The sequence below is a fragment of the Oncorhynchus mykiss genome, chromosome 5, assembly GCF_057628025.1.
Source record: "Oncorhynchus mykiss isolate SJ-2025 chromosome 5, ASM5762802v1, whole genome shotgun sequence".
In the NCBI taxonomy this organism is placed as follows: domain Eukaryota; kingdom Metazoa; phylum Chordata; class Actinopteri; order Salmoniformes; family Salmonidae; genus Oncorhynchus; species Oncorhynchus mykiss.
This window is the reverse complement of record NC_143026.1, coordinates 35,086,944-35,099,411: the sequence shown is the minus strand read 5'-3', so window position 1 is coordinate 35,099,411 and position 12,468 is coordinate 35,086,944. Positions and strand designations below refer to the sequence as shown.

At 38.5% G+C, this 12,468-nt stretch overlaps 1 long non-coding RNA gene across 2 annotated transcripts in view; it reads right to left on the bottom strand.

The window, feature by feature from the left end:
• LOC149983252 (uncharacterized) overlaps nt 1-8,349 on the bottom strand; it is a 222,149-nt gene extending 213,800 nt beyond the window's left edge. For both annotated transcript variants that reach the window (XR_016495995.1, XR_016495996.1), the window contains exons 1-2: nt 7,658-8,349; nt 7,228-7,289 (exon numbers count right to left, since the gene is read on the bottom strand). This is a non-coding gene — a long non-coding RNA (uncharacterized LOC149983252). The remainder of the gene's footprint in view (nt 1-7,227; nt 7,290-7,657) is intronic.
• Between the last annotated feature and the right edge of the window lie 4,119 nt (nt 8,350-12,468).

Genomic DNA, 12,468 nt, shown 5'->3' with positions numbered 1-12,468 from the left:
CATACTGTACAATTATATGTAAGGTCCCTCAGTTGAGCAGTGAATTTCAAGCACAATTTCAACCATGAAGATCAGGGAGGTTTTCCAATGATTTGCAGAGAGGGGCACCTATTGGTAGCAGAAACTCTGTCATTGAATATCCCTTTGAGCATGGTGCAGTTATTAATTATACTTTGGATGGTGTATCAATAAACCCAGTCACTACAAAGATACAGGTGCCCTTCCTCCTTCTCAGTCGCCGTAGAGGAAGGAAACCCCTCGGGGATTTCAACCTTGAGGCCAATGGTGATTTTAAAACAGTTACAGAGTTTATAGGCTGTTGTCACGCCCTGACCTTAGAGAGACTTTTTTTTATCTCTCTTTTTGCTTTGGTCAGGGTGTGATTTGGGTGGGCATTCTATGTCCTTTATTTCTATGATTTGTGTATCTATGTGTTGGCCGGGTATGGTTCTCATACTTAGGAAGCCCTTTTTCCCTCCTTTTTTCCCTCCTTTCAGTGTGGGTAGTTAACTTTGTTTGTGGCACTTAGCCCTATAAGCTTCACGGTTGTTTCTTTCGTTTGTTGTTTTCTTTCGTTTGTCCTTTTTAAATAAAAAGGAAAATGTGTGCTCACCACGCTGCACTTTGGTCCACTTCTTTTGATGGCCGTGACAGCTGTGATAAGAGAACTGAGGATGGATCAACAACATTATAGTTACTCCACCATACTATCATTGTAACGAACGTCGGTGGAACGAGGTGAGAACCAAAGCGCAGCGTGGTATGTGTTCATGATAATATTTATTTACACTCAGAACACTAAACAAAATAACAAAGAGAAAGAAATGAAACCAAAACAGTTCTGTAAGGTGACAAAACACACTAGACAGAAAATAAACACCCACAAAACACAAGTGGGAAAAGGCTACCTAAGTATGATTCTCAGAGACAACTAACGACACCTGCCTCTGATTGAGAACCATACCAGGCCAAATGCAAAAACACAACATAGAAAACGGAACATAGACAACCCACCCAACTCACGCCCTGACCATACTAAAACAAAGACATAACAACGGAACTAAGGTCAGAACGTGACAATCATAGGATATTACAGGATATTAAAGATGCCAAAACGTGCATCCTGTTTGCAATAACACACTAAAGTAATACTGCAAAAATGTTGGTAAAATGTTTTTAAAAAAATCCTGAATACAAAGTGTTATGTTTGGGGCAAATCCAACACATCACTGAGTACCACTCTTCATATTTTCAAGCATGGTGGTGGCAGCTCATCCTGTTATGGGTTTGCTTGTCATCGGCAAGGACTGGGAGTTTTTATAATAAAAATAAATGGAATAGAGCTAAGCACAGACAAAATACTAGAGGAAAACTTGGTTCAGTCTGCTTTCTAACAGACACTGAGAGACGACTGCACCTTTCAGCAGGACAGCAATCTAATACACAAGCTCAAATATACACTGTAATTTCTTACCAAGAACGACATAGAATGTTCCTGAGTGGCCTACTTATGGTTTGGATTTAAATCTGATTGAAAATGTAAGGCAAGACTTGAAAATGGTTGTCTAGCAATGATCAACAACCAACTTGACAGAGCTTGAATAACTTTTTAAAGAATAATGGGCAAATATTGTACAATCTAGGTGTGCAAAACTCTTAGAGACCCAGAAAGACTCACAGCTGTAATTGTTCCCAAAGACAATTCTGACATGTATTGACCCATGGGATTGAATCATTATATAATCACGATATCTTAGTCTTATATTTTCAATTTAAAAAATATATAATATATATATATATATATATATATATATATATATATACATGAATTTTTCTTCCACTTTGATAGATTATTTTGTGTATATCGTTGACAGAAAATGACAATTAAATCCATTGTAATTCCACTTTTTAACGTCAAAATATGGAAAAAGTAAACGGGTGTGAATCCTTTCTGAAGGCACTGTATGCCCGACACAGTTCAGAACACACAACACAAAATCAAACGGTTCAGCCATCCAAACAAATAGTCAAGACACTGACCACTGTTGTAAAATGCCAAAAATGCAATCTAAGAAATCCATTACCCTTTCATCAACCAACATGGAGCCATTTTCCTTCAAAACTTCTTCATTAGAATGTTGATCATTCACAACCTCTTTTAGAGTCAGGAAGAGAGGCTTACATTGTAATAGACCTTCCCTCTTACCCACTCTCCTCTGAACTATATTATGAAGTAAGCATGTGTTCCAATTTTGCGCAGATGAGGAAAAATAGCTCTGCCCTGACCTCGGTCCAGTGTTGGGAATGATGGATGTAGACTACAGAAAAGACACAGATCAGAGTACAAGGGGGTCACGGGACAATACATCATCTCTACTGCACAGGTGTGCTCTTAATAACAGTATATCCCTGAATAGTACTCTTCCTTGATGTTAAATTACAAAAGGGTTAAATATGGTTAACACACACAGAAACACTAACAAAATACCCTACACTGTACTAGGCTATATCCTGGGAAGGCACTGTCCATGCTCCAATGCTCCATGCTCCCTCTGCTGCACGCACACAATACAGATAAGTCAGGTCAACATAAGTCATCATTAACTTGTTGAGTGTAGGGGGCAGTATTTCGATTTTTTGGATGAAAAACGTACCCATTTGAAACTGCCTATTTCTCAGGCCCAGAAACTAGAATATGCATATAATTGTCAGATTATGATAGAAAACACTCTAAAGTTTCCAAAACTGTCAAAATATTATCTGTGAGTATAACAGAACTGATATTGCAGGTGAAAACCTGAGGAAAATCAAACTAGGAAGTGGCTTCTATTTTGAAAGCTCCATGTTCTATAGCCTGCCTTCGCATCATTTAAAGGGATATCAACCAGATTCCTTTTCCTATCGCTTCCTCAAGGTGTCAACAGTCTTAGTTAGTTTCAGGCTTTTATTTTGAAAAATTAGCGAGAAAGATAACATTGCGTCAGTGGATAGCTGGGTGTTCGCATGAGTTTTGCTTGCGCAACAGAGTGGGGTAGCCATTGTCTCTCCCTCTCCAATTGAAAAAGTGATTGTCCCGGTTGTTATATTATCGATTATATATTTTAAAAACAACCTAAGGTTTGATTATAAAAATAGTTTGACATGTTTCTGTGGACATTACGGATACTATTTGGAATTTTCGTCTGCGATGTCGTGACCACTCGAGCCTGTGGATTTCTGAACATAATGCGCCAAACAAATGGAGGTATTTAGGATATAAAAATAATCTTAATTTAACAAAAGGAACAGTTATTGTGTAACTGGGAGTCTCGTGCGTGAAAACATCCGAAGATCATCAAAGGTAAGCAATTAATTTTATTGCTTTTCTGATTTTCGTGACCAAGCTACTTTGATGCTAGATGTTCATAATGTTTTGTCTAGTGATCATTAAACTCACACAAACGCTTGGATTGCTTTCGCTGTAAAGCATATTTAACAACAAGCTAAGCTGCGTTTTGCTATATTGCACTTGTGATTTCATGAAAATTAAATATGTTTAGTAATTTTATTTGAACATGGCGCGCTGCAATTCAGCGGGTGTTGACGCTAACGGGATAGGGTGCATCAAGAATTAACAACTGCCTCCCTATACGTCATAAACAGCCACAGTAACTTTTTCATCATTGTTTGAGGTGCACAGCAGGACACACACATGCTGTAAGACACACACATGCTGTATTGACAGAAACATTAAGTTGTTTTACAGGGATGTCCTCCTCTTCCTCAGAGGCAGTAAACAGTAGCGACGGTCTGTGTTCATGGCTGTTCATGGATGCTCCCTGTTACACTGTTCTTTTAAACAAGACTTAGATTTACACACTCTTGTTCAACTCTTAATTAATGAGACCGGTAAAATTAGAACAGTAAAATTATTTTCTAACCTTTTCTAACCTGCTTTGCACAGAAGTAGCAAAGCAGTAATTGAGTTTCAAACTAAGTTTGCCCATTTTGAACTGAAATGTGGAAAGGTAAAACTTTACAATTAAAAGTCTCGAAAGGCTTGAGGGCACAAGCACTGTTCATGATACAAACTGTTCACACCTCGTTGGTGGGAGAATTTTGCAGGTTTAAAGCTTATTTCATGCAATTCTATACATTTTGCCATATTTAATGTGCATTCATGTAATATTTGAGTGACTAAAACATTACAATATATCTGGGCTAGAAAACCTCAATAAAAAAAACGTTAGCTAACATGGGCGAGTTGATCTGGACATTTATAACGAGCTCTCTGCAATGACTAAGATTACAAGAGGAACTGGTGAAGCACTGCCCAAGAGTAAGTTGAAAGCTGGATTTACTTCCTTCTTCCCCCTGCTGACCCCTGGGGCACACCCCACAGTTTTGGAACCACTTGACTCAACCCTCAGAAGGCATCTGATGTTCAACTGCATTAGGGCAGAATTTTGGAGTGAAGGCTGACAGATCTTGAAGGCTGACAGATCACTGCCCAATAGCAATATGATGTTCTTCCACGGTCTAGCTAGCTAGCTTTTGTTTAAGGCTGTTGTGCAGCGTCTGCAACAGCAGCAGGTGATACTGAAGAGGATGTTTTCAAGATTAACTTTCAACAAGAAGTTAAGTTTCAAATGGTCATCAACTGGTTAGTGGAACTGTTTTTTTTTATTGCAGCCCGCTTGCTGATGTTAGCTAGCTATCTCTGTAAGAAAGAAAATTATGCATGTGAAACATTGTTGCATTTAAAATTTAGATCATGCACTGCATGAAAAGTTCTGGGTGAAATCGGATCTGCTATATTCCCGTGAAATTTGATGTGAACAGTTGTAGGTGGGAATTTCCAATATGAGAGTGTGTAATCCCGTGCATCGATGAACACTTGCGCGATAATGGAATTTCTGGGATAGAAGATTCCTAATTATACATTAACATGTTACTGGAAATTTCCAGACTGCTCATCTCATAAACTCTCAACGGTTGCAGGCGTGTGCCTCTCTACTTCTTCATGTGTTGGAAGAGAAGCACAGTGAAAAAAAAGCCAACTTTCCGTGTCTCCTTCTTTATCCTTTTTCAGGTTTGTAAGATTTCTTAACATGGTTTTGTTTAAAATAATTTAGAGATACATGTGTATCTAAACTGTGATGAGCCTTCTGGTCATTATGATGTATAAGTCTGTCACGACCTCTGCTGAAGTCAGCCCCTCTCCTTGTTCAGGCGGTGATCGACATCACCGGCTTTCTAGCCATCGCCGCTTCATTGTTTGTATATCCATTTGTCGTCTTGTTTCCATACACATCTGGTTTTCATTTCCCCAATTAAGCTACTTGTATTTAACCCTATGTTTCCCATCATGTTTGGTGTGTAATTGTTTTCATGTTAGGTGGTGTTAGTTTACACGTGCTACTTTTATGTTCCGTTTTTTGAGCGCGTTTGATTCATATAGGGCTCTCGTTTTTTGGAACTATAATAAAAGTGCGCCTGTTCATTATAATCTGCTCTCCTGCACTTGACTTGGCCTCCAATACACTATCCTGACAAAGTCATTGTTGTCATAGCGTCATGAGCGGTCTCGGTCTACTTGTCATTTCGTAACTCCTTCCCAAAAGCAGCCGAGACCAGCTAAGTAAAAAACTCAGAATTATCAGCTTCCATTCAGTCAGTGCATAAAACCGCTTCGCTATCTTAACAGCCCTTATATCTATTATAGACATGTTTGCGCAGTGGCGAACCTATAGACCTTCAGTGTGTGACAGGTTCATGATTCTGAAAGGACAGCAACCATAATACCAGCACACTCATGTAGGAGAGAACACTTTTGGTTAAACACAAAGGGCCAGTGGTGTAGTGGAGAATATGCACCGTTTTTTTTCAGTTGGCATTGCTTATACTCACTTTTTAAACCCTACTGATGCATATCAAAGTAGTGTAGTGGAGGTATACGACTTATCAATTATGTAGTATAACAGAGAAATCATGCACAAAGTAGCCTACACAATCGCAAGGCACATGAAATATATTCACATGCTCGCAGCACACACAGCCCAGTTTCAGAGGAATATCATCTGCAGGCAGCAAGAGTGTCGCAGCTGTCATCTGGTTTTGGAATGGAGCAGCTCACAGAAGAATGACATCGGTACCCTGTAGGGTAGGAGAGACATTTCAACTCATGATATCTACCAGTAAATGCTTAACTAAAGCATCAATGGGTATGCAAATCAAGTATTGAAAAAGTTTAATCCGAAATGTTGGTTAGTAGGCTATTTGTGATACGCTATTGCCATCATGCACTATTTGAATCAGGGGTGTAGACATGGATGGGCCTGGGTGGACAGAGGCCCACCCACTGGGGAGCCAGGCCCTGACAGGCCCACCCAATCAGATTGATGTGTTTTAACAAGAAACAAAAAATGTCACTATTTTTCTATTTTAAAAAATGATGACAAAAGTACTGCAACTGTCACGCAGTCCCTTCTCCAAAAACTATAACTGCCAATAGTAAGCTAAACAGGGGGGACTCTACTCTTCGCATTTTCTTACAGAAAGCTGTACCAACCTATTGCTGTACCATTCAAGGTTACTTTGATTGTGAAAATTTGAAAAATCTAAAGGATAACAAATGAAAAAACATAGGAAAACAGGATTTTTCCCAGAGGGTGCATTTCCTTCGCTGAGAGGCCATTTGGGAACTTTTTGGCAAAATTGAGTATACCCACTTCTCCAGGCACAGCTACACCACTGTATAGGGCCGATGGAAAGACAGCAGTAACACACAGCATGACGTTAAAACTTGTTTGGGATAGGGGGCAGCACTTTTAGATGAATAGCGTGCCCAGAGTGAACTACCTCCTGCTCTGTCCCAGATGCTAATATATGCATATTATTATTAGTAGTATTGGATAGAAAACACTCTGAAGTTTCTAAAACTGTTTTAACCTTTCTGATCTCCCCATCCCGGATCCGGGTTCGTGAATACAGACTCAAGCTCATTACCATAACGCAACGTTAACTATTCATGAAAATCGCAAATGAAATGAAATAAATATGCTAGCTCTCAAGCTTAGCCTTTTGTTAACAACACTGTCATCTCAGATTTTCAAAATATGCTTCTCAACCATTGCAAAACAAGCATTTGTGTAACAGTATTGATGGCTAACGTAGCATTTAGCATTAGCATTCAGCTGGCAACATTTACACAAAAAAACAGAAAAGCATTCAAATAAAATCATTTACCTTTGAAGAACTTCAGATGTTTTCAATGAGGAGACTCTCAGATAGCAAATGTTCAGTTTTTCCTGAAAGATTATTTGTTTAGGACAAATCGCTCCGTTTTCTGCGTCACGTTTAGCTATGAAAAAACCCCTGTATCCAGGATTGTGTAAATCTATCAGCAAGCTCATTAGCATAACACAACGTTAACTATTTATGAAAATCGCAAATGAAATGAAATAAATATGCCATCTCTCAAGCTTAGCCTTTTGTAAACAACACTGTCATCTCAGATTTTCAAAATATGCTTCTCAACCATAGGAAAACAATAATTTGTGTAAAAGTAGCTAGCTAGAGTTAGCATTTCGCGTTAGCATTTAGCGTTAGCATTAGCGTTAGCATCCAGCACGCAACATTAACAAAAACATAAAAGCCTTCAAATAAAATCATTTACCTTTGAAGAACTTCTGATGTTTTCAATGAGGATACTCTCAGTTAGATAGCAGATGCTCAGTTTTTCCAAAAAGATTCCTTGTGTATTAGAAATAGCTCCGTTTTATACATCACATTTGGCTACCCAAAAAAATCCATAAATTCAGTCCTCAAAACGCAAACTTTTTTCCAAATTAACTCCATAATATCGACTGAAAACATGGCAAACGTTGTTTAGAATCAATCATCAAGGTGTTTTTCACATATCTCTTCATTGATACATCGTTCTTGGACACATGCTTTCTCCCCTGAATCAAATGGTAAAGTAGAAGCAGCTGGCAATTGCGCACCGAATTCGACGCAGGACACCAGGCGGACACTTGGAAAATGTAGTCTCTTATGGTCAATCTTCCAATGATATGCCTACAAATACGTCACAATGCTGCTAAGACCTTGGGCGAACGACAGAAAGTGTAGGCTCATTCGTTGCGCAATCACAGCCATATAAGGAGAGAATGGAAAACAGAGCTTCAGAAATTCTGCTAATTCCTGGGTGATGCATCATCTTGGTTTCGCCTGTAGAATGAGTTCTGGGGCACTTACAGACAAAATCTTTGCAGATTCTGAAACTTCAGAGTGTTTTCTTTCCAAAACTGTCAAGAATATGCATAGTCGAGCATCTTTTCGTGACAAAATATCGCGCTTAAAACGGGAACGTTTTTTATCCAAAAATGAAATAGCGCCCCTAGAGCTCTAACAGGTTAATGATGTCTGTGAGTATAACAGAACTCAGATGGCAGGCGAAAACCTGAGAAAAATCCAACCAGGAAGTCGGAAATTTTAGGTTTGTAGTTTTCCAAAGCTTGGCCTACCGAATACACAGTGTCTATGGGGTCAAGTTGCACTTCCTAAGGCTTCCACTAGATGTCAACTGTCTTTAGAAACTTGTTTCAGGCTTCTGCTATAAAGGAGGGGGGAATGGGAGCTGAATGAGTCAGTGGTCTGGCAGATTGTCTCAGGCTCGTGATGCACGGTCCCGACAAAGTTAGCTCTCGTTCCAGTGCAATGGAATTCTCTGGTTGGACCGTTATTGAAGTTTTATGTTAAAACATTCTAAAGATTGATTCCATACATCGTTTGACATGTTTCTACGACCTGTAACAGAAATGTTCAAGTTTTTGTGTGGACGTAGTGCTCGCACCTCATGAAGATGTATTACTGGGCTGAACACGCTAACAACAAGTTGCTATTTGAACATAAATTATGGACTTTATGGAACTTTATAGAACAAATCAGTCATTTATTGTCGAACTGGGATTCCTGCGAGTGCATTCTGATGAAGATCATCAAAGGTAAGTGAATATTTATAATGTTATTTCTATCTTCTGTTGACTCCAACATGGCGGATACTTCTTTGGCTGGATTGGGCTCTGTGCGCCGTACTCAGATTATGCTTTTTCCGTTATTTAAAAAAAGAAATCTGACACAGTGGTTGCATTAAGGAAAAGTCTATCTTTAATTCTGTGAATAACGCTTGTATCTTTTATCAATGTTTATTATGAGTATTTCTGGGATTTGATGTGGCTATCTGCAAAATCACCGGATGTTTTGGAATCAAAACATTACTGCACGTAACGCGCCAATGTAAGCTGAGATTTTTGGATATAAATATGCACATTATCGAATAAAACATACATGTATTGTGTAACATGATGTCCTGTGAGTGTCATCTGATGAAGATCATCAAAGGTTAGTGATTAATTTTATCTATATTTCTGCTTTTTGTGACTCCTATCTTTGGCTGGAAAAATGGCTGTGTGTTTTTGTGACTTGGCTCTGACCTAACATAATCATATGCTGTGCTTTCACTGTAAAGCCTTTTTGAAATCGGACACGATGGGTAGATTAACAAGATGTTTATCTTTCATTTGCTGTATTGGACTTGTTAATGTGTGAAAGTTACATATTTCGAAAAAGTACTTTAGAATTTTTTGCGCTACCTTTTCAGCGGAATGTTGTCCAGGGGTTATGCTAGCGGAAAGCCTGCGCTAGAAAGGTTAAAGGATAAGCAGTCCATAAAGCCAGTAGGTCCCGAAGATAGGAATACAGAAACACAACCATTAAGCATTTCCCGATTGAAATGCGCAACTATTACTTCCCATTGCAAAAACTATTTTAGCACACAAAGTAACAAGTGACCTCAAGTTTAAAGTGGAACTGACAGCGTTTTAACTACTTGCAGATATGAAACAAACAGACAATCATAATATCAGTCAGAAATATCAAATTCACAGTTTATGCTACAAACCCAACTTACAAGAGGTTTTAAAAAACAGGTTTTATTTGACTCAACATTCTATGACGTACACTAAGGCAGTTCAATGCATGATTAATGTAATTCACCATTACATTTCTTGCTAGTCCAAAAATATTGCTATCAGGTTGTAAATCACAGCTGGCGATGTACATTGTTTGCTGCCTCCATTCTGGGTGCACTGTTTCAGTTTCAATAGCTCAATATTCTGGATAGAAAAAGACAAATGTAATTATGCTGGGAATGTCAATACAATCAAACTCGCAATGGTAATGATCACAAATCATTCATAACATGGCTAATAGGCTAGCATATCTATTCATGTAGAAATCTAAAAACATGGAGCCTCACGTTAGCTGCATTATCAGTCAAAGGTTTAGACACGCCCACTCATTCCAGGGTTTTTCTTTATTTTGACTATTTTCTACATTGTATAATAATAGGGAAAACATCAAAACTATGAAATAACACATGGAATCATGTAGTACCCCAAAAAGTGTTAAACAAATCAAAATATATTTTATATTTGAGATACTTCAAAGTAGCCACCCTTTGCCTTGATAACAGCTTTGCACACTCTTGTCATTCTCTCAACCAGATTCATGTGGTAGTCACCTGGAATGCATTTCAATTAACAGGTGTGCCTTGTTAAAATGTAACTAGTGGGACTTCTTTCCTTAATGTGTTTGAGCCAATCAGTTGTGTTGTGACAAGGTAGGGTTGGTATTTGTATTTGTGTTTGTATTTATTAGGGATCCCCATTAGCTGCTGCCTTGCAGCTACTATTCCTGGGGTCCAAACATATTAAAACGTTACATATAAATAAAAAAATTAAATGAATGATTTGTCCCAAATACAATGCTTTTAGTTTAAGAAATGTTTAGGACTAACTTGTTTCTTCCTACCCATTTCAAAACTAACTGCAGCTCTTTGTTAAACTTCTTGATGCACCCATCCCGTTAGCGGGATAATTTTCGTCAACATCCTCTGAATTGCAGAGCGCCAAATTCAAATTAAATTACAACAAAATATTACATTTTCATGAAATCACAAGTGCAATATAGCAAAACACAGTTTAGGTTGTTGTTAATCCACCTAGCGTGTCAGATTTCAAAAAAGCTTTCCGGCGAAAGCATACCAAGCGTTTATGTAAGGATATCTCTCTCAGCAGACAAAACATTACAAACAGCTAGCAGCAAAGTAGATTGGTCACGAAAGTCAGAAAAGCAACAAAATGAATCGCTTACCTTTGATGATCTTCGGATGTTTGCACTCACGAGACTCGTAGTTACACAATAAATGTTCCTTTTGTTCCATAAAGATTATTTTTATATCCAAAATACCTCCATTTGGTTGGCGCGTTATATTCAGAAATCCACAGGCTCGAGCGGTCACGACGAGGCAGACGAAAATTCCGAATAGTATCCGTAAAGTTCGTAGAAACATGTCAAACGTTTCTTCTAATCAATCCTCAGGTTGTTTTTACAATATATAATCAGTAATATTTCAACCGGACTGTAGCTTCTTCAATAGGAGAGAGAGAGAAAATGTCTGCTCCAAGCTGTTGCGCATGAAAAACGCTGCTGGCACCCAGCCATCCAATGACGCTCATTTTTCAAAATAAAAGCCCAAAACTATGTCTAAAGACTGTTCACACCATGTGGAAGCCATAGGAAAAGGAATCTGGTTGATATCCCTTTAAATGGAGGGAAGGCATGCAATGGAACAGAGAGTTTTCAGTAAAAACAGCACTCCCTGGTTGGATTTTCCTGTTATACTCACAGACAATATTTTGACAGTTTTGGAACTTTAGTGTTTTCTATCCTAATCTGACAATTATATGCATATTCTAGATTCTGGGCCTGAGAAATAGGCAGTTTCATTTGGGTACATTATTCATCCAAACATCAAAATACTGCCCCCTACACTCAAGAGGTTAAGTGTTGCAGTCATTTCAGTTGCTGTAGTAGCTGACATGTATCGTGTTGAGTAATCCGCATACAAAGCCAGTGGCATATCGTTAGTAATGATTGAAAACAGTAAGGCGCCTAAACAGCTACCCGGGAGAATTCCTGATTATACCTGGATTATGTTTAGAGTCTTCCATTAAAGAACACCCTCTGTGTTCTGTTAGCCATAACACATACGTTTTTCCACCAGAAAACTATGATAATGTCAAAGCTGCATAGACATCTAACAAGACAGCCCCCACAATCAATTTTATCATCAATTTCTTTCAGCAAATCATAAGTGCTTTTCTTGTTGAGTGTCCATCCCTAAAAGCGTTATGAAAGTCTGTTGTCAATTTGTTTATTGTGAAATAGAATTGTATCTGGTCAAACACCATTTTTCCCAGAAATGTACTAAAGGTTGGTAACAGGCTGATTGGTCGGCTTTTTGAGCCTGTAAAGGGGGCTTTCTTTATTCTTGGGTAGCGGACTGACAGTATATCTTCCGCTATTATCCTAGTAATTTTCCATCCAGATTGACAGACACCGGTGGCTTGCCATTGTTGATAG